This window comes from Cheilinus undulatus, linkage group 15 (assembly GCF_018320785.1).
Source record: "Cheilinus undulatus linkage group 15, ASM1832078v1, whole genome shotgun sequence".
NCBI lineage: Eukaryota > Metazoa > Chordata > Actinopteri > Labriformes > Labridae > Cheilinus > Cheilinus undulatus.
In genome coordinates, this window is record NC_054879.1 from 8,336,852 (window position 1) to 8,363,069 (window position 26,218).

General features: G+C 39.4%; 1 protein-coding gene across 1 annotated transcript in view; it reads right to left on the minus strand.

Annotated features, from left to right (window-relative positions):
• hdac4 (histone deacetylase 4) overlaps positions 1 to 26,218 on the minus strand; it is a 244,157-nt gene that overhangs the window by 125,968 nt on the left and 91,971 nt on the right. The gene's annotated exons all lie outside the window — the stretch shown is intronic.

Here is a 26,218-nt window from a genome sequence, read left to right on the forward strand (position 1 = left end):
ATGGGCAGCAGCTGGGTCAAAGATCAGTGGCAGTGAGAAGAAAGTTTGCTACACAAAAGGGAACAGAGGGACTCCTGCAGACAGGCAGAAGAAACAAATCTGGCAATGACCAAGAAGCAACCTTCAGAGTTAAAAAAAAAAAAACCAGTGCCAAGAGTAAAAGGCTGCTGTTCTGAGATAGCACAATAAAGTTGGCTACAAAAACAAGGAAAGTGCCACTGAAGATTTACACAATACTGCCCTTAAAGTTACTTATTTCCCAAAAATAAAAGTGCAATAGTGCCACTATTGCAAACTTAGAGGCCTTTCTGCAGGCTCTTTTCTTAACATTTCAAGAACTACTTCAAACAAAAATCATTCCAGCCTTTTATGCAGTTATGTCATTGCACAGCCTGACACTGCTATTATAATTACAGAAATTGTTCAGCACTAGTGGGGTTGCAAATTCTTAGAATGGGGATTTAAAAACATAAAGATAGAAGAGTTTTAGAGAAACTAATACAAAGCATAGCACAAAAGATCAAAGGATTAGGCTAGCTTATTTCATATTTAGTGGTTAGGTAGATACTAGGGGTGGGACAAAAAAATCGATACACTGAAATATCACGATACTTCCTGGCGCGATATTGTATCGATATTTTAAAATGCAGTATAGATATTTAATTAATTAGCTAATTATTCACTTTGTTGGTGCAGTAGTTTGTGGTGTAATTTCACCCCCTGACTGCTAGTTGGCGGCAGGCATCGCCAGCTGGCAGTTGACTCTTGCCTCTTCTCTCTTGAGACAACGAGATCACACGAGACTTCCGGTCTGCGTGAGCCGGTTGCTTGTACCTACCCAGCAGAGCGACTTCTGTTGCATTCATAGTGGATGTGTAGACTTATTTTGGCTTCCAAAACATTAACGACAGCACAGACTTAGACAGGAGTTAGACAGTCGTTTGCAAGATATGCCACGCCAGAGTAAAATACTGAGACAACACAACGAATCTACTAGTTAGGCATCATCGCGTTAGCGCTACAGCTAACAGCTAACGTCAACAAACAAGCCCATTGAAGCTACTGCTGGTCTCTACTCATGCAACCATAATCACAGTCTTTTTATTTGTAAGGACCTGTCCCGTGTAGTGTCGTTAAGAATGACAGCTTCGGTAAACACAAGAAAGAAATACTGGCCTGTCACGTCATGCCCTCCGCAAAACACAGTCCATCAGTCTTAAAGCTGGACGTGACGATCAGCTCGTCTCCCATAATCTCCCTCCACAAACACATTATGTGATGACATAAAAAAACGATAAAATATGAAATATAAAGGATTGGAGTACATTCACTCTATAATAATTTATTCCTCTTTTCTTAAAAAAAAAAATCACAGTAGCATTTTAATTCAGTGCAACAAATGGGGAAAATCCTCATCTTCAGATTGAACAAAGATAGGTAAAATGCGATTTGCAGGACTATATATTTTTTAAATAGCTTAATTCTACATTGTTAAATTCGATATTAACGTAAAATTACATAATAAGTTATACATATATATACTACACACATATGTATAGACTTTATGCACTTCATATTCAGTATTTAGCTCAGTCTGTGTCAAATTCTGTGAAATTGATACTAAATTGTTGTGAATAAACTGAGAAATCCTGCACTTGACCATTTAATAACTATTTTGTATTCTCTAGTTAGATTTACTTTGTGATGTATCGTTATACACATGTGATGTGTATTTTTCCTGATATAGTCCGTAGGCATCATTATCATTCATCTTTTTCACTGGTGTTTAAAAAGCTAACAAAAGATTGCAAAAATACGCAATATCATAGAATCGCAATTTAAATCGAATCGGCACCTAAAAAAATTGTAAAAAATTGAATCGGGAGAAAAGTGAATCGTCCCAGCCCTACCAGGTACTCACATTTATGAGAAGAAATACCAAAAGGTGGCTTTTTAAATATGTCCCCTTTAAAATACTAATTTCACAGAATGATTAAACATGTTTTCAGCCTGGATCAAAAACCAACCTTGGTAACCATACCTTTAAGCAGTAGCTCTCAGCTGGTTTAGTGTGAGGACCCACCTTGAACCACAACCCAAATTTCTTAATTTTTTTCAGTCATAACCAATATTTTCATGAGAAATTGGTCCGTTTGGACATAAAACATCACAATAAAAGCCTATCATAGACTTTCAGCCACATATTTTGTTTCCAGGCATCCATGACCCACTTAAAATGGCTTCATAAACACACTTGTGGGCCCCGATTCACCAGGTGAAAACCAAGGCCTTAAAGGCCTTTCTGCAGGCACTTTTGTTAACACTTGAAGTACTATATAATGCAAAAATTATTGCAGCCTTTTATGCAATTTTGTAATTGCACAGCCTGACATTACAATTATAATAAGATAAACTGTGCAGCACTAGTGGGGTTGCAAATTCTTAGAATGGGGATTTAAAAACAGAGATAGAAGACTTTAAGAGGAACTAAAATGAAGAATTGCACAAGCAATCATAGTTCTTTCGGGTGATGCACTGCTTGAATATGATCTGACACCTTGTACTGTAAGTGCATTACAAATCAAGGACAAGTATAAATACGTCATTGTGATGTCAGACAGAGAGCAAATTCTGAGGAGACCGTTAATTTTCAGTTTTTTTAGACATAAGCAGACCGTGAACAAACATTTAGTGGTTAGGCAGATACTACAGATACTCACATTTATGAGCAAAAATACCAAAAAGTGTTTCTTTTTAAATAATATGTTCCCTTTAAAACACTAATTTCACAGAAGAATTGAACATGTTTACAGCCTGGTTCACAAACCAACCTTGGTAACTATACCTTTCCCCTTAGAGCTCATGTAGCACAGATCCGTACCACAGGCATACCCTTGGTAAATTGCTATGGGAACAATACACAACTCCTTAAATGGACATCCTGGTAACATGTGTTTATTAGTGGCAACTTCAGGCTTTACTAAGTGCATTTTTTCATCCTCTTATTGTTACTGAGCCAAAATTATTATTAATTTTTTATCATATATATTTTATTTTTAACTCGGAGGACGGTGTTGTCATACACGACAGGAGGAGACACCCATTATTCAAAGTTAAATAACCTCTGAACTGTAAATCATTGGCCCTTGCTTGTTTTTTCTTCTAAAAGCTCTCCGTTGTACAGTTCTCACGACACTCTTTAAGCATTCTTGGCTCCTACAGACTGATTTCTAGTGAGCCAGTAACTTGGCTGACTTTCCGGGGTCTTTAAAGATTAAATCCATGCCAGTAAGTCTGATATTGAATGTCTTTTTATCCATTTTTCGACCATTCCTGCAGATAGCAGGTTAGCTCCCATATTGTCTGTTTATATCCCAGAATGCATTGCAACTGGGCTGTGAGACCCAATGGGAAGTTGTCCCGTCGTCAAGTCATGCTTTGCACGGACTTAAAAACTTAAGCAGACAGCCTGAATGACTCATAACAGAGAAATAGACACAAGGAGGCTGTGATTTGTCTCTCAGAGTCACTGAATTTTAAATAATGACTCAAATTCTCAAAAGCAGACTTTTTTTTTTTTTTAATGTGAATATTTCGAGGACTTTTCCTCACAGAATTATCTTTTAATTACGTTGTCCCAACAAGATGAGAGAACTAGTTTGTGCAAAAAAAAAAACCCTTTTGTTTAATACATAAAACTTTGAGTTTTAATTTCTGATTTTCTTTCTTTTGTCTTTATAGTCCCATAACTTTTTTAAAATTCAGGCAAAATTGCTGCAACACACATCCTTAAAGCCCAGGTTGGCCTGTAAAAAAGAAGAGCTTGACTGTAGACCACAGGGCTGATGTTCTACAAGCTTTAAAAGACAAAAAGTCCAGGTGAGACACAATGGTAAAAAATAGCTGAAGGGTTAAGGGCCTTTCTGCAGGCACTTTTGTTAACCTTTCAAGTAGTACTTCATACAATAAATCATTGCAGCCTTTCATGCAATTATGTCATTGCCCAGCCTGACATTGCTATTGTAATGATTAATTGTGCAGCACTAGTTGGGTTGCAAATTTGTAGAATGGGTATTTAAAGACATATAGAGATAGAAGACTTTTAGAGAAACTAATATGAAGCATTGCACAAGCAATGAAGTTGGTTTGGGTGATGCACTGCCTGAATATGATCTGATGCGTTGTATTGTAAGCGCATTACAAATCACAGCACATCAAAGAGCTTCAAGACAATGAGAGCACTAACAAGAATGTCAAAGATGAAATACTAAAAAGATCAGCAACTCTGTGATGAATCATTAAAATGTTTTGATGCTGTGCTGTGGTTGTGCATTCATATCCCGGTCTTACTGCTCAAATGCATTAAAACTGAGAAGTGATGTTGGAGTGACATGTTGCTTTGTCTGATGATATTGACAGTGCTTGGGGGGGGGGGGGTAATATAAGCCAGAGATAAGACAGTGAACTTTTATTGTGGCAGAGGGCTTGTGCAGTTATTTTCTATAAACCCATGAGAGAGCCAGACGAGGCGATAAGTGAGCATATCCGAGATAAATAGCTCATGTAGCTATCTGCATCAGACTCAGCGTGTGCGTGTGCCTTAAATAATGCATGTGGCATAATGATTGCAAGGCATGCTGAAATACAGAGTGTGGCAGCCAGGCAGACAGGCCTGATGAATAAGTAATGGACGGCGTCCGCCTACTAATGTACACACATGTGCACACAGACACCCACGCACACACATAGAGCACCCATGCAAACCATAACCACAGGCTGGTTCATGCACAGGAGAGGAAAAGATAGCAAGTCTTATTTTTGTACCTTCTTATGCTCTTGTCCCCCCTCCTCCCCCTCCCCACAGCGACAAGGGGAGATAGGAAAGGGGAGGAGGGATGCTTTTTTCATCCATCTCCCCTGAGGACCCCAGACCTGACTCCAAATATGTGAGCTACCGTGTCGTTTATTATTGATCGGGGTTATTTATAATACACATACTCAGTCTCTCTGCACTCCCCCTTTGCATCTAAGAGTCTCTCTCTTTCTCCCGCTCCATTGATTACTATCTCTGGGAATCTCACAATACTGATAGTAAATCCGATATTTCTATTCCAAGCAATCATAACACTTGATATTACAAACTCTTTCAATACTTTTCTCAGTCAAATAAAAAAACACAGATGCAGGTAATGAAATGAACATCCAATAAAAATCAGAACACATTCAGTTGATTTAGAATATGAAAATCTGCCCTTACACTACACTTTTGTATCTTAATTTAGTTCTTCTATAAAGAAGAGTATTATTTTGTACCAAATATTGTCCTTATTCCTGCTGCCAGATATTTGCTAAGCAACACAACTGGCTGAACATAGAAGAGATAAGTTAGAAAAAGGGCTGGATGATTTCAACTTAAAATCATATCTCCATACTTTTAGGCAATATATGATACATACATTATATTTAATTCCAAGAATTCTAGGGCTGCAAGTGGCACTGAAGGGCCCTCGCACCCCAGTGTGTGACCAGGTGTGTTACAACTGCAGGAGTGTGGGGATAATTGTGTGTAAGCTAACCATGCTGTGTGCTGCAGCAGAGCAAAGAAAGCATGCCGATCCTCCTAGGACTGTTACTTATCTAGTAACATTAGAAAACTAGAAAAGCACAAAGCACAGACCTCTGCCATTAGTCCTATCTCCCAATAGTAATGAATCCTTTAAAAAATTCCTGGATCTGTCCCCATGTGCCCCCCACCACAGCATTCACCAACTACTCCCTCCCAGGTGGGGTGGAAACATGGTGAGGCAAAGCATTAGATTCGCTACGGATGGACTGTCATGGTTGAAGCATTGCCTGCCGGTCCCAACAGATGCACTGACAGTCTCACCCATGGTCTCACCGGACGACTGGAAGTCATGACAGAGGGTGAATATTCCTCTATTCCTCCCAGCACTGTGAGTATTCTCGCTACAATTCGCTGTCTTTCTCTCTGTTACGCTCCGACTTGTCTCCTCAACCGGGCGTGCATCTTTCAAACTCCATAAACTCCAAAACTTTGAATAGAAACACACCCACAATACTGCTGGGATTTAAGTTACTCATGTTGGCCATCTCCTGGTGTAAAGTGATAACAGCGCACACCTCCGCCATTAGCCCTATCTCCCAATAGTGTAGGATCCTTTAAAAAATTCCTGGATCCAGACGGTGATTCAGATCACTCCCAAAATCTAATCAGTTCTTCCTTATACCATTTCTGACATTTCCTGGAAATTTCATTAAAATCCATCCATAACTTTTTGAGTTATGTTTCTAACAAACAAACAAACAAACAAACAAACAAACAAACAAACCCTGCTGATCACATAACCTCCTTGGTGGAAGTAAAAAGGACATTATATGTTAGAGATACTAGGTGGCGAATAAGCAAAAACATGTCATACATGTTTAAAAACACATGATTTTTGTATTTAAACATGTGAAACAGCGTGATAATGGATGGCTCGTCAATAAAGAAATGGTCCAATTGTGTCACTTCCTGCTGCCACTAGTGGTGCTACATGAAAAGATGTAATTTACCTTTGAAAATGAGGAGCAGACCTTGATCCTACATGTGAAATTTGAAGTCAATCAGAAGTTTAGTATGAGAGTTAAAAATACTTCCTGTCAAATGGTGAGATATCAAAATGCTCAGCATCGCCAATGAGACATCCTTCAATGAAACATGTCTGCGTTGTGGTCAGTTACTGAGGCCTTTCTTTCATAATCAGAGCTCTATAGCAGTGGTTCTAAACTGGTGGGTCGGAATCCAAAAGTAGGTCGCAGGGCAGTTTTTCCTAACCTGACACGCCAGATGGATGTGTTTCACACATCCATCTGGGAAAGCTTCAATAGAAAATGTTTGAGAAAAGGCAGAGGCTTTGAAAAATACCTGGAGTATGATTGGGTGAACGTTCTGTCTGTCACATCTCTACGGGCCAATCAGAGCAACAAAACACGTGATGTAGCCGCTAGCAAGCTGCTGAGGAATAACGCGAAACATGCTGACTATAGACATGTAAGTACTCGCCTTTTGTCATTTTTGAAAAGAAAACAACTCACTGCTGTTCTTTGTTCTTCTTTTAATGAAGAAATGTTGTCAAGTTCTGATAAAACTGGCGCTTTAGCAGCATCCATGCTAATCTCTTCCTCCATAACTTGCTGCTCTTGCTGCTGCCTGTTTATGTCACGACTCTGCCGCGTCTGAAAACTGCCCCTTGTAACTGATTGGTCCTGTCACTTTCTAACTGGGCCCAAACGGTTCAGATGGGAGCTTTGCAAGATGGATTTGCCAGTGAAAAACAAAGAAATGGGCATATTCATCTGCTTTGCGAGGTTAAGTTTTTCCTGGGTCGTGAAAAAATCTTGACCCTGTGTCTGGAAAAATGGTGGCAAAGAACATGCATCCATACCTTTGATTTTACTCTTTTTATTGTGAAAACGGGTAAATGTAAACATTTCATTAATATTTAGACTCATTTATGTCCTTTTCTTGCATTAAAAAAAAGTTGCTTTTATCAAGACAATAAAGTGATTTCTCAAAATCTCTGGATAGTAGGTAGGGGGTGTAAAACATTATTGAGTCAGTTTTGTCCTGTGTCTTTTTCCTATCATAAATTTTGTCATTTGGCACCATCAAAAACGCCTTATTTTTCAATTTGAGATGAAGCTGGTGGACTTCCTGTTGCGATTTGGGCAAAGGTCCAAGAGACTTTTTTTGTAGGTATTATGATGAACCATATGCAGACCAAAAATCATAAACCTAGGCTGAATGGTGTGCAGGGGCTGAATATTTAAAGTGACATTTTAAAAAATCAGAGGCGGAAATGTTCCAATGGCTGGAAGGGGGCGCTGTGACAAAGTAATGATATTGATGTATGAATGTATTCAGGATCAATGTGTGATCATCCCTGTGAAGTTTGGTGATGATTGACATAAGCATTAAAAAGTTGTAAGGCACTACTGGTGTATTTTCACAGCAAAAAAATGTACTAAAAATTAGTTTAAGTTTAGGCTCCGATCACGGCTCAGCCCTATGGTGAAAACTCACAGTTTGCACAGCTTTAGATATCCAGGTTGTCTAGTATGAGCAAAAAAATTCTGGACTCAATCAGATGAAATCCCTTTGACAAGTTCGCTAAAATCTGAAACCTGTGAAATCAAAAATGCTTCAATAAGAAATTCTGGGATTGTTTTGCTGGGAAATATCTTTGTTGATTGATTTCCATATCTGCACTGAATAAAAGCCCTACATGAGGGTCTTGGTCCAGAGGAGAGGTCCATCAGGCTCTAGATCTTGGTCCACCTCATCTGGGTCTTCATCTAAGCTTTAACTCTTTCTCTGAACTTTTATCTGCTTGCACTTTCAGGTGCTTTACATGTGTCAGTAATAAATATGAATAATAATTACACGAGTCTGAGAGAATCTGCTCCAATGAATATAAAAAATTCTTAGCATTATCTTTGACTCAAAAGTGATACTTTGATGGTTACTTTCATGCCTTGAGTATAAAATGGGCCAACACAGATTTGCTCACAGCCTTATATAAAAAGACCTCAAGAGGATAAATATTATTTGACTTGAGTTGCTCCCAGCAGATTTAAATGAGAGAGGTGTTTATAGCAATTAATGTTTTGTTGTGTTTGTTTGTGTGCGTCTACTGTGCATTGTGCGTCATGTTTCTATGAAAAAGCGAGGAGGAATCAATGCTGCAGTCGCAGACAAAGAGGTTTGGCTGATTGACAATAAACTTTATTGTTTTGAAGCAGCAACAGTAAAACATCCTTGGAACCGAGCAGCGGTCCCACAGGGCTGTAGACTGTTTGTTTATAAGAAGACTTGAAGAATATGTGGATATAAACAGCTGCCAACACAAAGAGGTCAACCCGTTTAGTCATAAAATAAGAGTAAATAGAGACAGACAGAAGGCAGAATTACACAGATGAAGGCTTTTTATGTTTTTGCTGTCATTTAAAACCCCACATCACCAATGTTTAAAATGAATGACAATGCACAGGCCACTGTTGACTATTTAATTCATCTAATTTGGGAAGAGATCAAATTTTTCTATTTTATAAAATACATCATGTCACAAAAGTTTATGTTAAACATCAATCATGGAAAAGAGAGACTGCTTAAAAGGAAGAAAAAATCAAGTTTGTGAACATCATTTCCCTGTTTATATCTTTACAGAACAAACCTGTTAAAGCTAAGGATGACTGGAGTCAGCACTCAGTTAAAGTTCAACTGTATTTATTTTTTATTTTATGATATCTTTTTTATATGTAGGTCCTCCGTACCAGTCAGTCTTACCTCTAAAACAGCCATCCACCACTCATAGCCACTAGATGCCAATGTAGCTTTGACTAATGACCAACGCCATATGTGTATAATGCCCTACAACCTGGATGTAAACAAGCACAGTCAACATTTACAGCATTTTAAATTGGGTTGTTCCGATTCCGATACCCTTACTGGAAATACACCAGACTGCTTAAACTGCTTAAAATTCAGGTATCGGTATCTGCGAGTACATGAGTTAATGCAACGATCCAATACCATTTCTTTTAGCTTTATATTTTGCTTAATGTTAACGCTATAAACCAGAAATCAATTCTTCTTCGCTGCCAGGAAACACTGCATACATGAGCTACTAGAGTAGCAAAGAAAAACCAAAGGACCCACTGCAGCAATAAAGAATGGTGGCTGCATGAGTTTTCTCTGAATGTGATCGTTAAAATGCCTTCCAGACCAGCGCTGTTGTACACAACAAGTATTGACACAGTTTTTCAAAAGTTAAATAACTTTTGAGCCATATATTGTTGCCTCTAACTTGTCTTTCCTCTTGAAGTTAGCCGTTTAGCCTTCCCATTAACGCTATTGATGCCTTTGAATCCCTTGCAGAGGCATTTTAAGCGCGCCTAGAACTTGTGTGACTTTTTGGTACATTGTCATGTTTTACAACCCTTTTTCCCCATGATAAAGTGTAAACGCTCACTAAAATCCGGTGGCTAGTGTCACTACTATTTCCAAGTACCTGACTTCCAAAATAACGAAATATCCCTTTAAGTAAAGGCCGTTGCATTGCAGACCAGCAGAACACAAATATGGCCTTCTGCTGTGATCAAACCAGCCTGCGGTATTTTGTCTTACAAGTGGACGATAGCTATGCTGTAGTTAGTTGCACTATTGTGAGCACCACTTACACGCACATTGATGTGCCCACTATGCTCTATGAGCTCTACGGGGTATTGTGAAGAGGAAGATGCCAGACAACAGACCCAACAGGGCAGAAGATATCTCTGCCATCACAGCAACCTGGGCTTCCATTACACCTCCACAGTGCCACAGTGCTGTTAAACATTACTGTAATATATATACCACACATCATATATTGCCAGAAAGCACAGATTTTCAGCTCTCTGTCAGCGTTGGAATTTTTTAGATTGAGCAAACTTTCGAGGAGTTACAGTATTGAGAATCCGTGTAGTGGTCTCGCAATACTTCTGGTGTTTTGCTATGAATGCCCACGTCATATGGTTGCAAGTACTGTAATGAACCATATATGTGGGCATGCCCACAATTCTCAGCTCTCCAACGCCGTTGGAAATTTTCTGATCGGACAAACTTTGAGAGAGTTACGGTAATAATACTCCGGACATATAAAACACAGCGCCAGCGCCGGCTCAGTAGATAAAGGGTTAAAAATCTTTTTTTTAATTGTTTTTAATACTCTTATTTTCAGAGATACTAATTTTGGGGGGTTTTATGCATGATTTAGACACCCAGAGACTGGAAGTCACCATTGCTATCCAACAGACCAATCACAGGGCTTGTATTCGGCATCATTTTGATGCATAGTTACATTTTTAAGGGCTACACAGACCTAAGGTGTAGCTTTGATGCAGAAGCATAAAACATACTTTCCTATATTTAATTCACCTTAAAACATCCCACATGTAAGAAACAGTGCTCTCATATGAAATTTAGTCATACTTTGTGTTTTCCAATATGATTTTCTTTGTAAAGAACAGGCTACGTAAATCACTGGCAAATACATTTTTCAAAACGTGTCTACGCATTAAAACAAATGCATTTTAAACTGTCCTAATAAATTGCTTATGAAACAACTGCTGTTGTAAGTAAAATACAGCTGAACGTTTGCAACTATTCCTGCTTATTTATACCTATGATAAAAATTATAGAGAAGAATTCTGCTGAAAAACTCTTACATATGTGCACTCAGAGAGTTCACACAATTCTTAGATCCTCACCTCAGCCTGTTGAAGTATAACAAGCTCTCCAAAAATACCCAAACAAGAATCAACTCCAGACTGTTCTGGGAAAAACCTCAGAACATCAAAGCTTAGAAACCAGCTTTTTAAAAACCCAGACGAGGTAAGACAAAGAGGGTTTTTTTTTTTCTTTTTTGAGCTAACATGCTTGTGTTGGGAGCTCCATTCATTCATATTTTACGCCCTCTCCTTCCGTCTCAATGGTAATGCCTTCCCAGTCTGTGCCGAGCTTGCAGCAGACAGAGAGCCATTAGCTGTCGGCGATGCTAAACTGAAGTTATGAGAGATGTCAGCTAACCACAGTGATCCACATGCACTTTAAATCATATGGGTCACCAGAATGCCCCTGTGCGCTACAGCTAGACTCACAAATTCTTTATGTACAGTGAGGAATACCCCGGCCTAAAACAGGCTCTGTTAATGTAGAACCCGCTCAACATTGGAGGACAAATTTAAAGTTAGGACATATAAATGGAAAGCACATCATAATAAATAAAAGTTCAGATTATAAATGTAATCCATTTAACAAAAGTGAGGCCTGTTTATTCTGTTTATCACTATTTAAAAGGACAGTCTATTTGTGAACTTTTCCTTTTATATGAATATCCCAGTTTCTTTTTAATGACTTCTTGCAACATCACTCTACTTAGAAATCCGTTATGAATGACTGCAGAAAGCTCACTTTGGTCTATTTCTTCTCTGACAGGAGTTTGTGGTAAACTGCAGTCAATCACTGCTGTCCATGATGTAGCTATTAAGGCCGCGGGCTTGGCTCTAATGAACTACTCTTCCCGGACAAAGGAAGGCCAGCCTCTGGTCATGGTGGTGTTTCTGGCCAGAAGCTAGCAAACCTCTTGCGAGCAAAAGGCAAAGGTCTGAACCCTGGAGTGGTCATCCATAATAGATAGCTTCTGGAGAACTCCTCTGGAATCATATGGTGCTGCTCGGGCTTTTAAAAGCCTTTACAAAACACACCTCTGCATTAACAAGCAAGTTTAAGAGTTAAAGGCATGTGAGACACAATATAAAGTGTCTCCATCTTAATATGAGAAAGTCAACAGTCAGGGGGAAAGTCAAAGTGATATTATGAAGGTAAAAAGCTGTTGCTGTGAACATTACTAAACTAAATTATGGCATCAATCAAATCACTGAAATTAAAGTTCTGCTGTAGTTCGGGGACTGACTTGGCCAGTCTAAAACCCTCAACTTCTTGCCCCTGATGAACTCCTTTGTTTTGTTTGTTTTGGCAGTGTGTTTGGAGACACAGATGAGCTTGTATGTTTTGGGATCATGAACAGAACAGAACAGCTTCTGGTGAAGCCTCTGTACTGTTGTTCATGAAGTCTTCTGTGAACAGTAGATGGTGATACCTTCACTCCTGTCCTCTGGAGGTTGTTGCTGATGTCACTAACAAGAGATGGTGATACCTTCACTCCTGTCCTCTGGAGGTTGTTGCTGATGTCACTAACAGTAGATGGTGATACCTTCACTCCTGTCCTCTGGAGGTTGTTGCTGATGTCACTAACAGTAGATGGTGATACCTTCACTCCTGTCCTCTGGAGGTTGTTGCTGATGTCACTAACAGTAGATGGTGATACCTTCACTCCTGTCCTCTGGAGGTTGTTGCTGATGTCACTAACAGTAGATGGTGATACCTTCACTCCTGTCCTCTGGAGGTTGTTGCTGATGTCACTAACAGTAGATGGTGATACCTTCACTCCTGTCCTCTGGAGGTTGTTGCTGATGTCACTAAAAGTAGATGGTGATACCTTCACTCCTGTCCTCTGGAGGTTGTTGCTGATGTCACTAACAGTAGATGGTGATACCTTCACTCCTGCACTATGGCGGTTATTGCTGATGTCTCTAACAGTTGTTTTGGGGTCTTTCCTTACAGCTCTCGCAATGTTTCTATTGTCAACTGATGCAGTTTTCCTTTGTCTGTCCATTCAACATCTGTTTCTCAGTGGGTTCTTTCTTCTTCAGTACTTCCCAAATGGTTTTACTGGTTATGGTCAGTGTTTGTGTAATGGCTCTGATTGAGTTCCTATCAACTCTCAGCTTCACAACCATGTTTTTACAGGAAAAAACCCAAATCTGAAACTGAGTGTAGACATTCAGCACTATTTACTGTGTGAATAATCAATGTAGTAGGACACACCTGGGCAACAAAACATACCTGTCAGTCACATGTTCCAATACTTTTGCTCATATGAAATACGGGTGGGTTCAAACAAAAGGTGATATCTTCTAAGTTGTGTATCAGATCCAGATGCAAATACCTGGAAATAATGGGACATGGCATGATGCAACTGTGCAGCACTGGTGTGTTTTGAGATTAATTCAGCAATGCATGCTCTGCCAGTCTTTGCTTCTCCTTGCAGGTTAACGTCCACAGGTCTGTGCTGGCTATACACTGCCCCAACTGAGTTATACGTCAGATAAACCTTCTACAGTCTGCATTCATTTTTACCAGTCTGAAACCTGATCATGATTTTATTTCAGTGCAAATGATGAAGGAGCTCGGAGCTATACCGGCTTCCTATAAAGTGAGCTTGCAGGCTGCACAACGCGGATATAAATAATTTTAGGCTGATCTCTATCTGTTTTGAAACACACGGACATTGCTTCACATTCGTAGATACTGTATAATAAGAGTTGTGGATCATTATTTTAATTTAGCTTCATACAATAGGGTAAAGAGATCATATAGCTAAGTTCTTACGCACAGAGACATGGAGAGAAAGAGAGAGAGGAGGGAAAAAGAAGACAAAGGATAATTTGATCCTGATGTAACCCTGCTTCCCTGTAAGGTGTGAAAACAAAGGCTTCAACTTTAAGTCACTTCTAGCTAGGAATGAGCAATAATACAATATGCCGGTGTATTAATAAATAGCCATGTTATTGTTTTAATTACTGTCATGAAGACAGAACTGTGTAAAAAGTGCACGTTTATTAAAATGCCTTGCAAGTATGTGTCCATTCCCACCAGTAGCACCACTGTCTTCATGCAAAGTAATTTCTTTTACCTGATCTTTAGCTGACCATCAGTGTGTCCAAAACAAAAATTCAGAGTTTACAATTACATATTCCAGTTTTAAAGAGTGTGTATTCATTCAAATCTTGTGACAAAGACAACCAAAAGCTCCAGACATCTAGGTCTGAGCCAGCCACCCCGGCAAAACCCACCAGGCCGTATACAAAATTCATGAACTTGGTAACACGGTAAAATCATTTTCCCTCTGCAACAACCACACGAGCACAGCATCTCTCTAACGCAGCCTGGCCTGTGATGGCTGTCAGGATAATGGCACTGAGGCAGACAAAGTAGGTTAAGGCATTGCCTGTTCTGCTGGAAGACAAAAACAAGTCTGGCTCTGAGCACTCCGCCATACTTTCTTCACCAAATGTGAGGAGTGTGTGTTGCTGTGAGTGTGCGTCTGGGGTTGACATGAAGGCCACAACCTGAGGCGATGTCTGTAGATATAATTAGGCTCTGATACTCTGTCTAGTATTCCCTTTATAACTCCAATCTGTCTCCAGGGATAAAGCCTGATTTCACCTCTGCTCTCTAATACCTCCAGGTTTGCTTCATCACGCTGTCTTTAAAAAAATAGAGACATATCAACTGATATTTATTTTTATTTAGTGTTTTACAGTCTCAAGCAGGCTAAGAGACCAACATACAGTTTGACAAACATGATTACATGTGAAAGATTTACCTCGAACAAAATATTGTGCCTTAATTAGGGAAATGGATTGTTGTTCTTATTGATACGGACACCCTTATCTATTCTCCTTGATAGGGATTTACTAATGCACCTGAACATCGACCCTGTTCACAGACATCGGCCTCAAAGAGATATCAGAGACAGATTTTTATTTGTTGTGTATCAAATTAATGCTGGCATCTACCTGACTGTTGATTAAGAGAAGAGGGGTTTTTAATAACTCATTGGGTAAACTCTGACCTGTTCTTGTGGTCAGATATGAGAGAAAATATGAGAATTTCTGGAATCTCACACCAAAAGAAGTGCTGGGCCAAACTTTGCCATGAGTATCATCAAACTGTGATCTGAAACATCAGAATGACCTCTGATTTTCACAATCAGTGCATCTCTACCAAGGTTATTATAGTAAACAAGACTCAAATGTAAAAAAATAGAAAAAAATCTTCTTAATTTAAGTCTAACAGCAGTAGACTGACTGGCATGAACACCCTTGCCTGGGGAGCTAAATGATGTGATTTGAGTAAAAAATACTTCACATAATGGTAATTTAGGCCTTGATTTGTATTCAGATATCAAATTTAACTGAAGAGTGAAGAGTAGTCTAAAAACAGTGTATGATTTTACTTTTTTTTTGTCATTCTATGTCTCTACTCTAATAAATAATGCAGGTGCTAGGCCAAATACTTGTATCTCCATTTTTTGTGATTTGAATATTTTTCATATATCAGTGCTACTGATTGTTTGCAATTACGTCAGTGCAAATGCCTGATGGAGGGCAGGAGGAGGGGGACAGCTGCACACCAAAGATCAAGCCAGAATCTTAAGACCCCCCATCTCCACATTCATGCACAATCTCCTTTTAACATGTCTTTATTTGTATCTTAGTTTAATGTATAAATGTAGAAATAATGCATGGTTGTTAAAATCCAAACACACCTTTGCATCCCTGGCCATTACCATTTGGCAACAACTGAAATAAAAACTATACGCTAAGACAGTGGTGTCCAACTATGGCCCGGGGGCCCAATGTGGCCTGCAGTCCAATTTTGATTGGCCCGCAGCAAATTCTAGAAATAAAATGAAATATGGCCCACATTTGCTTGACTGTACTGTACCTCATAGTTTCAGCACAAGATAGTGCTACCATGCTAATTCTGTAAACAAACGCCTTGCCAAGAGGAATTTATTGATGTGTTTTTTGTAACTAAATTACGACAACTCTGTGCAAGGTTAACATATTGGCAACCAAAATAATAAAAATATCTTGTTTTATAACTCCCTGATAGGTTACGGCAGCAAGTAGCAGTGACCAGTAATATTCCAGGGGCAGAGCCAGTGGTAGATAGGGCTAAAAAGGGCCCCCTGAAATCTCTTTGGCATCCCCAAAAACCTGGAAATTCTTTACCATTTGCATTGTCAGCCACTAAATCCTCCACCTCAGTTCCTCCTTTATTCTGCTTCTGACTTAATCAATGTCATATACCTCGCCTTGCAGACAGTAAAGTGGCCCCAACATCCTTATGTATTTCTGTATGTGGTCATCAGTGGAAAAAGTTTGGACACCCCTGCTCTAATATGTATGTTTTTGCAGCGTAAAGCGATATGCTGTAGCAAATCCAAACTTTTTTGCACCTGTTGTTAGGCATTTTTACACCAAATTATCCAAAATCTGTAGTTAGAAAATACCAGAAATACCCCAGAGGAATTTTAGCTTTCCAAGAGGTTGTTCAATCTTTAATACTTTATGATATTACAAGTTTTAAAATGATATTATCATCACAATAGCTATCTTAATCAGTGTTAGGATCAAAACATACCAGTGCAAACACATGTAGAAGTATTTTGAGTTGTTGTATAGTCAAAGTAATACTGCATAAGGGGTGGTAATCACTAGTGGCCCCATGGGACGATATTATTACAATACTTGGGTCAAGATTCGATATTATTGCCATTTTAAAATTTTGCAATCTTAGCTGAACTGGTGCATCTGTTTTACATCACTAAGAAAACTAAACAGTTTTACCACCAAATAGCTGTTTCCCAAGTTTCTTGCCAAAACAGATATTTGAACATATGATTATGTTAATGTACCTCTACCTGAAAGTGATTTTTACCAATCCAACCTAAAAGCATCATGACGTAACCTTACGTCGTGTTTAATTAGCTAACCAGCTTTAATTTTACAACCTTGCCATCTTAATCTCCATCCCTCCTCTTATTTCTAAAGCTTAGCAACAAAAAATCTGCTCCACTATGTCTGAAGTGATAGATTTGCTGATATTCCGCTTCCATTTTTATTACATTTTCAGGGAAATGATCCGAAACTGTTAGGTGTGAAATAATCACAAAGCAGATCCAATGAGATGAGACGACACAAGGTGTCGGAGATTAAATTTCAGTTCATCAGAAGTTCAGCAGAGCAGTTTAAAAATCCCTTGGGCATTGACTTTGACATGATTTTGACTGTGTGTGTGTTTGAGCTGAGCTGATGGTGGCTGAGCAGAAAAAGAAGCAGCTGCCCACTGACTCCTGCCTGCACCAAACTGGCTCCAGTCTGCTGCAGACTTGCCAGGTCAGGGAGTGTGTGTGGGCGGTAGGGGGCTTTGGGTTCCCATCTGGGGAACTGGCACCAGGGCCTGAAGGGGCATGTGTGCTCCCTGGTGAGTCAGTGTGTACAAAACAGGTTACCTTCAATTAGGAGAAAGTGGCATGTCAATCTGGTGCTGATTAGGTCTGCCACTGTTAGGTTTTGAGAGGAATAATACGCATAAAACACGAAATTTATCTGTAAATCAGTCTGTAAATTTGTCCTGTCCAGGACGATTGTTGATGTTTATTTAACACGAGAAAGTCCAGAAATCCAAATCTACTAGAAAGACAGTGAGAGGTCACTCTGACCACTAGATTAAAAACTCTGTTATCTCTGATGATGACAGATACCTAATACAAACAGAAATACAGGCATTGTGTGGGGATGTCTTTTTTAAAACAACAAAACATTTTAACAGATTCATTTAGACATTTTCTTAATATTAGTTGTCATCACATACAGAAAACCATCATCATGCCATATAAAAACATCTGTATTTAAAAAAGATTATTCATCTATCTCTCAGTGTCAGAAAATAACAACTGGTGGTATCTGATTTGACGAAACATTAATTTTGATCCCTTTTATGGTTGAATACTAATATCCCAGTATCATTATTAAGAATGCACAGATACTGATACCAGTATCGGGTATCACTGCTGATAACAAGCCTAAGTACTCATACTAATAAAACTTACTGTTCTTGGTATCATTATGCTGTTCTCCTCTCATTATGTAAATACATAGTCAAAGTTGGCAGTGCCTGCAGTCTGAACATAAACAAGGATTATTGGTAAAGGAGATGAAAACTACACACTCGTATAAGACGAAGAACATCTGATGAAAATAAAACAAACTTTCAAAATAACTTTAAGAAACAAACTATTTATTAATAAAAGATTTCGGGGGTGGGATCGTTGACCTGATTACCAGAGAGTCTGGGCTCGACTTTACCTTAAATACAGAAGTACCTCTATCAACGACGGTCATTAATTTAACCCTGGCCTGTCCACAACCCCCCCAAGAATCAGAAACCCCCCTCCCCACCTTTCAGAAACAAGCCATTCTCAGATTTCCCCTTATGACGTCATGTGGGGAGTTAGCACCGCCCCAGGTTTGGTTGGCCCTCCCCACGCAGCTGAGAGGAGGATCAGGAGAGCCACATCCATTTCCTAAGAGGGGCGTGGTCAGACAGCTCATTAACATTTAAAGCCACAGACATGGAAACAGCTCATTCTGAGCAGGGCAGAAACAGAGGGGTTTCTGGACATGCAAAAATACAATACTGCAGTACTCTAATATACCGGCATGATAGATTAAACAAGTGTGAAAAAACAGAACATAAAAACAAAGGTTACATCAATCAACTAGTCAGCAGTTTTCAGGAGAACACAGTTCAACATCAGTTTTTTATAATTTAGCAAAGTTATGCATGAAGACAGTCAAAAAACCTGCCTTGGTCTTTCTAGTGTTGAGTATGATTAAGATGACTTGACAGAGATACTATTTATCCTGTGAGGATTTTATTTCCCCATGAGATTTTGGAAATTTACTGCAGGAAAAAACAAATATAAAAAAATAAAGTGGTATCAAATAATGTGCTTGCCAATCTCCCCAAATCTTTCCTCTGAACATGTAAATGTCCCACACAGCCACAAACAGACATTTGCAATGTCAGGATTAAGGTCAAGCATTCACACACAGACGCTGAAGAGAGTGAGGAGGGAGGCAGCGGGGGTCTGGCTGTCACACAAGTGTCTTCACGCGGTCAGAGTGACCTACAGACGGCGTGTCCTCTGGAACACACCTCGCTCTTCATCTCTGGCATCTCCACACTAATCCCTTCCTCTTTAAACTGCTTTTCCAATCTCATGTGGGACATCTGTTATCTACAAATGCACACAGCTCTCACCAAAGGAAAATACAGGGGAGATTCAGAGCCATTAGGAAACAAGTGATTAAATCACAGGGTGTTATCTGTCCTCTACAGGTGTTGATGGTTAACTCCATCACTACTACATCAACATCTACATCCATGACACACAGGAGAAGTGCAGGGAAAACACTGGAAGGATGGATCAAGACCAGAGATGAAGAAATAGAAAAGGATGTTTTGATGCAGTCTAACAAGGGATGAGGTCTCCATTTTATTGATATATTTAATCAATGCAACAATAAAACAGAACTTTTTTAATATGAGAGATTTTGAAGATGCTTGATTAAAGTCAAAATGACCATCTTACACTGAAATAACATTAAAACAGATACTCGATGTGTTTAACCCTCCATTCCAACAACAATTGAGACAACTTTCCAACTTTGTGTCAACAGTCTGAGAAAGGTCCCTTCCTATTCCAGCAAGACCACGCCCCAGGACACGAAGCGAGGACAAAAAGACGAGGTCCTATGAGTTTGGTGTGGAAGAACTTGACTTTTTGGCACAAGGCCCTAACGTCAACCCCACTGAGCTATTCAGCATGGCCTGGAATGGAGATTATGAGCCAGACCTTCTCATCCAACATCAGTACCTGAGCTTATAAATGCTCCACAGAATGAATGGGCTCACATTCCCACAGAAACACTGCAAAATCTTGTGGAGGCTGTTATTGATGCAAAGGGGCGGAGGGGGGACTCCATATTAGTACATTTGAATACAATGTCATGATAGTCACTGCTGGTGTAATATTCATGCAGCTGAATACTTTTGTCCATGTTGCGTGTTCTCAAACTTTTCAGCCCACGACCATACCTGAGGGTGGTTGAACACAGCCATGAACATTCAAGAATGGTCATGTTCAGACAAGGACGTCTATAAGGGGGATAAAGGGGAGAGCTTTCTGGGGCCCAACCAAACTGGGAGCCCTATTTTTAGAAATATGTACCGTTGTATATAGCCATCCTAAAAATGTACGTCCCTTTCCTTTAAACAGAATCAAAACAGGTTAAAAATGGAAACAAAAAAGGTGGTAGCAAAGGTGGGGAAATGGGATTTTAAAGGGATGCTTCAACATTTTGGCAAATTCGCCCATTGCCATAATCCCTATAGTCTTACTAATAGGTTCGTTACCTTTAGTTGTCGGTGCGAGGTATTTTTAGATTGGCGTTGCTGAGTTAGGAGCTGCTCTGCCAACGCAATGGAGTCTTGCGGTATTACGGCTTTCCCTCATCAAACTCATCAAATACACAATCAAACAACTCCAAAACGCTCTCCTGGACAAGTTGTGACCTGCACATTCACCACGCTATGAAATAATAATGTATAATTATGTAACATTACGACACATAAAGCAAATACTGGGAACTATTTCTTGAGTAAACCACTGGGCGGAGTGACACAGTGCAGCAGCCATGTAATGTTCCATGATTATTTCATAGCGTGGTGAATGTACAGGTCACAACTTGTCCACGAGAGCGTTTGGTGTTGTTTGATTGTGTTTTTGATGAGTTTGATGAGGGAAAGCCGGGATACCATAAAACTCCATTGCGTTGGCAGAGCTGCTCCTAACTCAACAGCGCCGATTTAAAAATAGCTTACACAACTAAAGGTAACGGAAGGTAACGAACCTATTAGTAAGACTATAGGGATTATGAAAATGGGCGAATTTGCCAAAATGTCGAAGTATCCCTTTAAAAGTAGCAGAGATAGGTTAGAAATGGCAAGATTAAGATAAAAGCAGCACAAAAAGGCAAAGAAAACCAAAAAAAAAAACAGGTACAAATAGTGGGAAAAGGGGATTAAAAAGTGGCAGAAATAGGTTAAAAGTTAAAAAAGAGTGGAAAATTTGGTGAAATGGGATTTAAAAGTGGGGAAAATGGTTTGAATTGGCAGGAAATGGGTGCAAGTAGTGGTTAAAAGAGGTTAACAGTGGCAATAGTGGGTCAACAGAAGAAACAATAGGCAGAAAGTAGCAAGAGCTGGTTAAGAAGAGGCAAAAACATGCAGAATAAAAGTCAGGGAAATGATTTAAAATGGACAGAAATGGGTGAAAATTGGGAAACATTTGTGTAAAGTTACAAATAATAGTAATAAGATTGGGTGGGACAAATTTATCTAAAACAATCCTTCGTTTTTTAAAGGCATCTCACGACCCCTCTAAGTGTCTCACGACCATCAAAGGGGCCCTGACCCCCACATTGAGAACCACTGATTAAGGGGAACTTCCTACATGTTTTACAAGCCCAGTATTTAGAGCACATAGAATATGATATGTAAAAGAGACGTAAATCTTTCAGTATGCCACAACCGGATTCAAGCCGGTTCTGATTCTGGTCACGATTTAATTCAGAGTTGATTTATTTCAGCAACTTCTCCAGTCTGCTCTGCACTAAGGAGGGAAAGCATTAATATTATTTTTACTAGATTATGCATTTAAAGGCCTGCATATGTTGTTATTTTATCAGCTAATTACAAATATGTAAATTCACAGCAGAAAATGAAGATCCCATTAATTATGGATGGAATTGCAAAATACCTGAATATGAATAGAATGTGTGGGCTTTAGTGAGAGAAGTATTTAGCAGAAACTTATCGGTACAAAAAAACGATGTGATCATAAATTTAAAGCCGTTACTAATGCAGAGCAGGTGTTATGTTTTTAACAAGTTGCCGTGTTAACTGGTGACTTCTATTACATTTAAAACAAGCTAAGCAGATATGAACTGACTAAAAACAAAACAAAAAGGCTTTTTAAGTGTTTGATATCTATTTTACGATAACTGCAGATGCATTTGTTGTAAATTCATGTTGAGGTGAAGAGTATTCCTACCCTGTATGTAAGATTTACATTATCAGGTGTATAGAGGAGCTAAATATGAAGAGTGAACATGCTAAATAAGAGGCCAAGTCAGCACAGAAATAGCATCACTGAGGACTAAGAGTGTAGTTGAATGTGAAAGCAAGAGGGAGGGCTGCTAATGTGTGAGAGAGTAGAGGATTTAAGAGAAATGCAGAGATACAAAGAGCCAGAATGAATCTGGCATAACCCAAAAGTATGCTTCTCTCCACTTTTCGTAATTTCCTTCCCCGAGTTTTGAAATGGTAATGAGGCTGCTGATATTTGCATAATGTGCCTTTTCCTCGTCCCTCTTTTTCTACTTATCCACCTCTTCTCACACGTCTCTGTCTTTCAAATTCTAATTCAAAGAGGCTTTATTGGCTTGACCGCATCAAAATGCAGAATTACAGAGGCACGTTGTACAAGGTGGTGAAAAATGTGTCTGATTGTCTTCACACTCTCCTCCATTCATCGCTCTGATTCTACCTGCTTCTCCCTCCCTCTCCCTCCCTCTTAGTTGCTCAGATATAATTAACTCTTTTAAATGAGGATGAGCAGTTCATTCAGAAAAAAAAGAAGCTGGCTAACAGGTCTGCCTCTTCCTCTTCATCCTCGTCTCCCAGCTTGTACACTGCTTCACACTCAGCTAAGCTTTAATATCAGGAGTGTGCAGACCCAAAATGGACATGTGCACAAAGCATTAATGCTAAAAACATAAAATAAGACAACTGTCACGTTTCTTGACGATCACCAGCCGAGCACACCAGGCTGCGATGAAAGGGACCAGAATGAAGCCCAAAACACTTCTGGTCTAAAGGATGTCTCTTCTGCTCCTTCTCTCCTCTTTTATCTCATCCTCTTCTCCCGATTTGTCCCCCCCCTCATCCACCCCTCCTTCTCCATCACTTCTCTCACCTTCCCCTCACTCCTCCTCACTCCCTACAGTGTCTGTGCTCTGACAGTTATGTGTGAGTGGAGCGTGGGCTGCTGCTAATTTGTGCAGAGTGGGAGAAAGCTGTTTTGGCTTGGGGAAAAAAAAGAGCTTAGTTTAGGCTATACGGCGGGATGGATGGAGAGACATGCCTTGCAAACACAAGCACTACGACCATGAAAACATGTTCATCTGCTGTTTAAATGCCCTCATAGTTGCATGTGCATTAATGCATAGAAGCAGATGCTTGAACCCACACTGACGCCCAAGAGTGCGAGTGCCTGAGAGGTGCTGACTTCTGCTCCTACCTCCTCCTGTGCTCTGTTTAGTCATCCTGCTTAATATGCACCCAAATCTGTCTTCATCACCCAATCATCCTCCTCATCCCTCACCTCACTCTTCATCATTCGCTCTGATTGACACTTTTCCTACTTTAGAGAGCAAACTTTTCCGTGCACAAACACACATAAAGCGATGATTTTAAGGTCGCCAGTACTGGCTGCAGCTGTTGCCTTCCCACTGAATCCTGTTTTCTAACAGACTTCACAAATAAAGGACCGACACGCAGACACAGGAAGTGTTACTGTTGCTCTTGGCACCCACTTAATTAATTCTAACACATCTACAGAATGTGTTAACAAAGCATTGTAGTGTACTTATTCCAATAAAATGCTGTTGTCTTTTTCTGGCAGGCGTTTCAACTTTTCGTTATTATTAGGGCTGAAACAAACGGAGAGCTGTGATGCCTCGTTTGATTGACAATGCTGAGTCTGACGGCTTAGATAAGGGAGTACACAATAACACTGTATTCAAAGACCAATGTAGAGGCCTTTACCAAAGCTACCAACGCTTTACCTTGTTGGTTTTCAGTGCCTAAAAATATTATTCAACCCCTTGGATGTTTTACCCTTTTATTGATTTTATAAATCAATCATGGTCAATATAATTCAGCTGTTTTGTCATGAACAAAAAAATACAAAATACCCCTCATTAATATCAAAGGAAAATAAATTCCCACACAGTAATGTCAATTAAATAAAATGTATAAGGTTAAATAAGTGAATGCTTAAATATTCACCCCCTTTAAAGTGACTGACCTAACTCAACAGAGGTCCAGCTTATTGGTGCAAATAGTCTCACAATTAGTGAAACTGGGAAAACCTAAGTGCAGTGAATGTGTCTCAAGTGATTGTAGTATAAAGACACCTGCATCTAATCAGTATTCCTGGCTACCACTGCACCATGAAACCAAAAGAACACAAGCAAGCTTAGAGAAAGTTGACAAGTATAAGTCAGGCACTGAACATCCCTCAGAATTCAGCTAATTCTATCATCAAGAAATTAACTAATATGCCACATGTGTAAATCTGCCGTCCTCAAACTATGGAATGAACTCTGTGTCAGAAAGATTCAAACAGAACTTATTCAGAATAAAACAACAATAAGCATTTGAGGAGAAAAAAGCCATACAAGCAAAAACACAGGTCACATCAAAAACACAAATTGAAAATAGCAAACAAATTATTAATCTTATAATGTTATTGTTTTAGTTTAAAGTTTCTGTTTTCTTCTCTGATCAGACTTCTGCTCTTTGGTTTTACATCAGCACTGCCTGATCCTTTGTTTGCGCTCCTTGGTTTTTAAGATAGACTGTAGAAAGAATTGGACAAAGTCTGCGTGACATCAGCTGTTTGATTACAAAAGGTGGGCTCAAACAGCTTTTAAATCCAATCTGTGACGGCCGCCATAATGAAAACTGCTGTCTAAGCCAACCTTCGGATCAACCCTAATGGCAGACAAGAGCCCGCCCACTGAGCTCGACTTCCTGTCAGCTAAGCCAGGGGGTTCTCAACATTGGGGTCGGGACCCCATTAGCAGTCATGAGACATGAGAGGGGGTCTCCAGATGCCTAAAAAAACTAAGAATATTTTTAAAATTACACTGTGGCCACTTTAAACCAATTTTGCCAAATTCTAAACTGTTTCATCACCTTTTCCCACCAATTTTGCTAATTTTAGCACATTTTTGCCACCTTCAACCTATTTCTGTCAATTTTAACCCTTTCCATCACTTTTTTTCTGCCTGTTCTTACCACTCCTAAACCAAATCTTGCCACACTATTGTTGGCTCTGTTGACCCATTATTGCCAATACTGACCCCCCTTTACCACTTTTTATGCCACATTTCAAAATTTAATAAGCCTATTTTTGCTAGTTTAACCCATTTCTACCTATTTCTGCCTCAGCTAACCCTTTTTTTGCCAATTCATATAAATTTTTCATCCCATTTAACAGGTTTCCAACTATTTTTGCCACTTTAACACTATTTCAGCCACTTTTAATCCCCTTTTACCAGCTAATATGCCCTTTTTGCCACTTCAACCTTTTTTTTTTTTTTTAACCATTTTTTGGTTATTTTTTGCCACTTTTACCTATTTGTTGGCACTTCTAACCCATTTCTGCTACTTTTAAAACCCACTTTCACCACCTTTCCCACCATTTTTTGCCATTATTAACCCATTTTAGCTATTTTTATTGTATCTTAATTCTGTTTTTCCACAAAAGGATTTACATTTTCAAGAAGGCTACTTACTACATAAATAAATTCAAACAGTATTTGTTTCTTTAATACGAGTGGTTTTTATTCAGGCTAAATATAAAATATCACAGCATCACTTTACAAAGGACCATGATTTTGCTGGCTCCCAGTCTGGCTGGGCCCCAGAAAGTTCTCCCATTTCTCACCCTATGGAGGCGACCTTGTCTGCACATGACCATTTTTGAATGTCCATGGCTGTGTTCAGCCACCCTCCGGTATAGTGGGGCTATAGTGGTCTCTGGCACCTTTATTTTGGGGGTCGCAG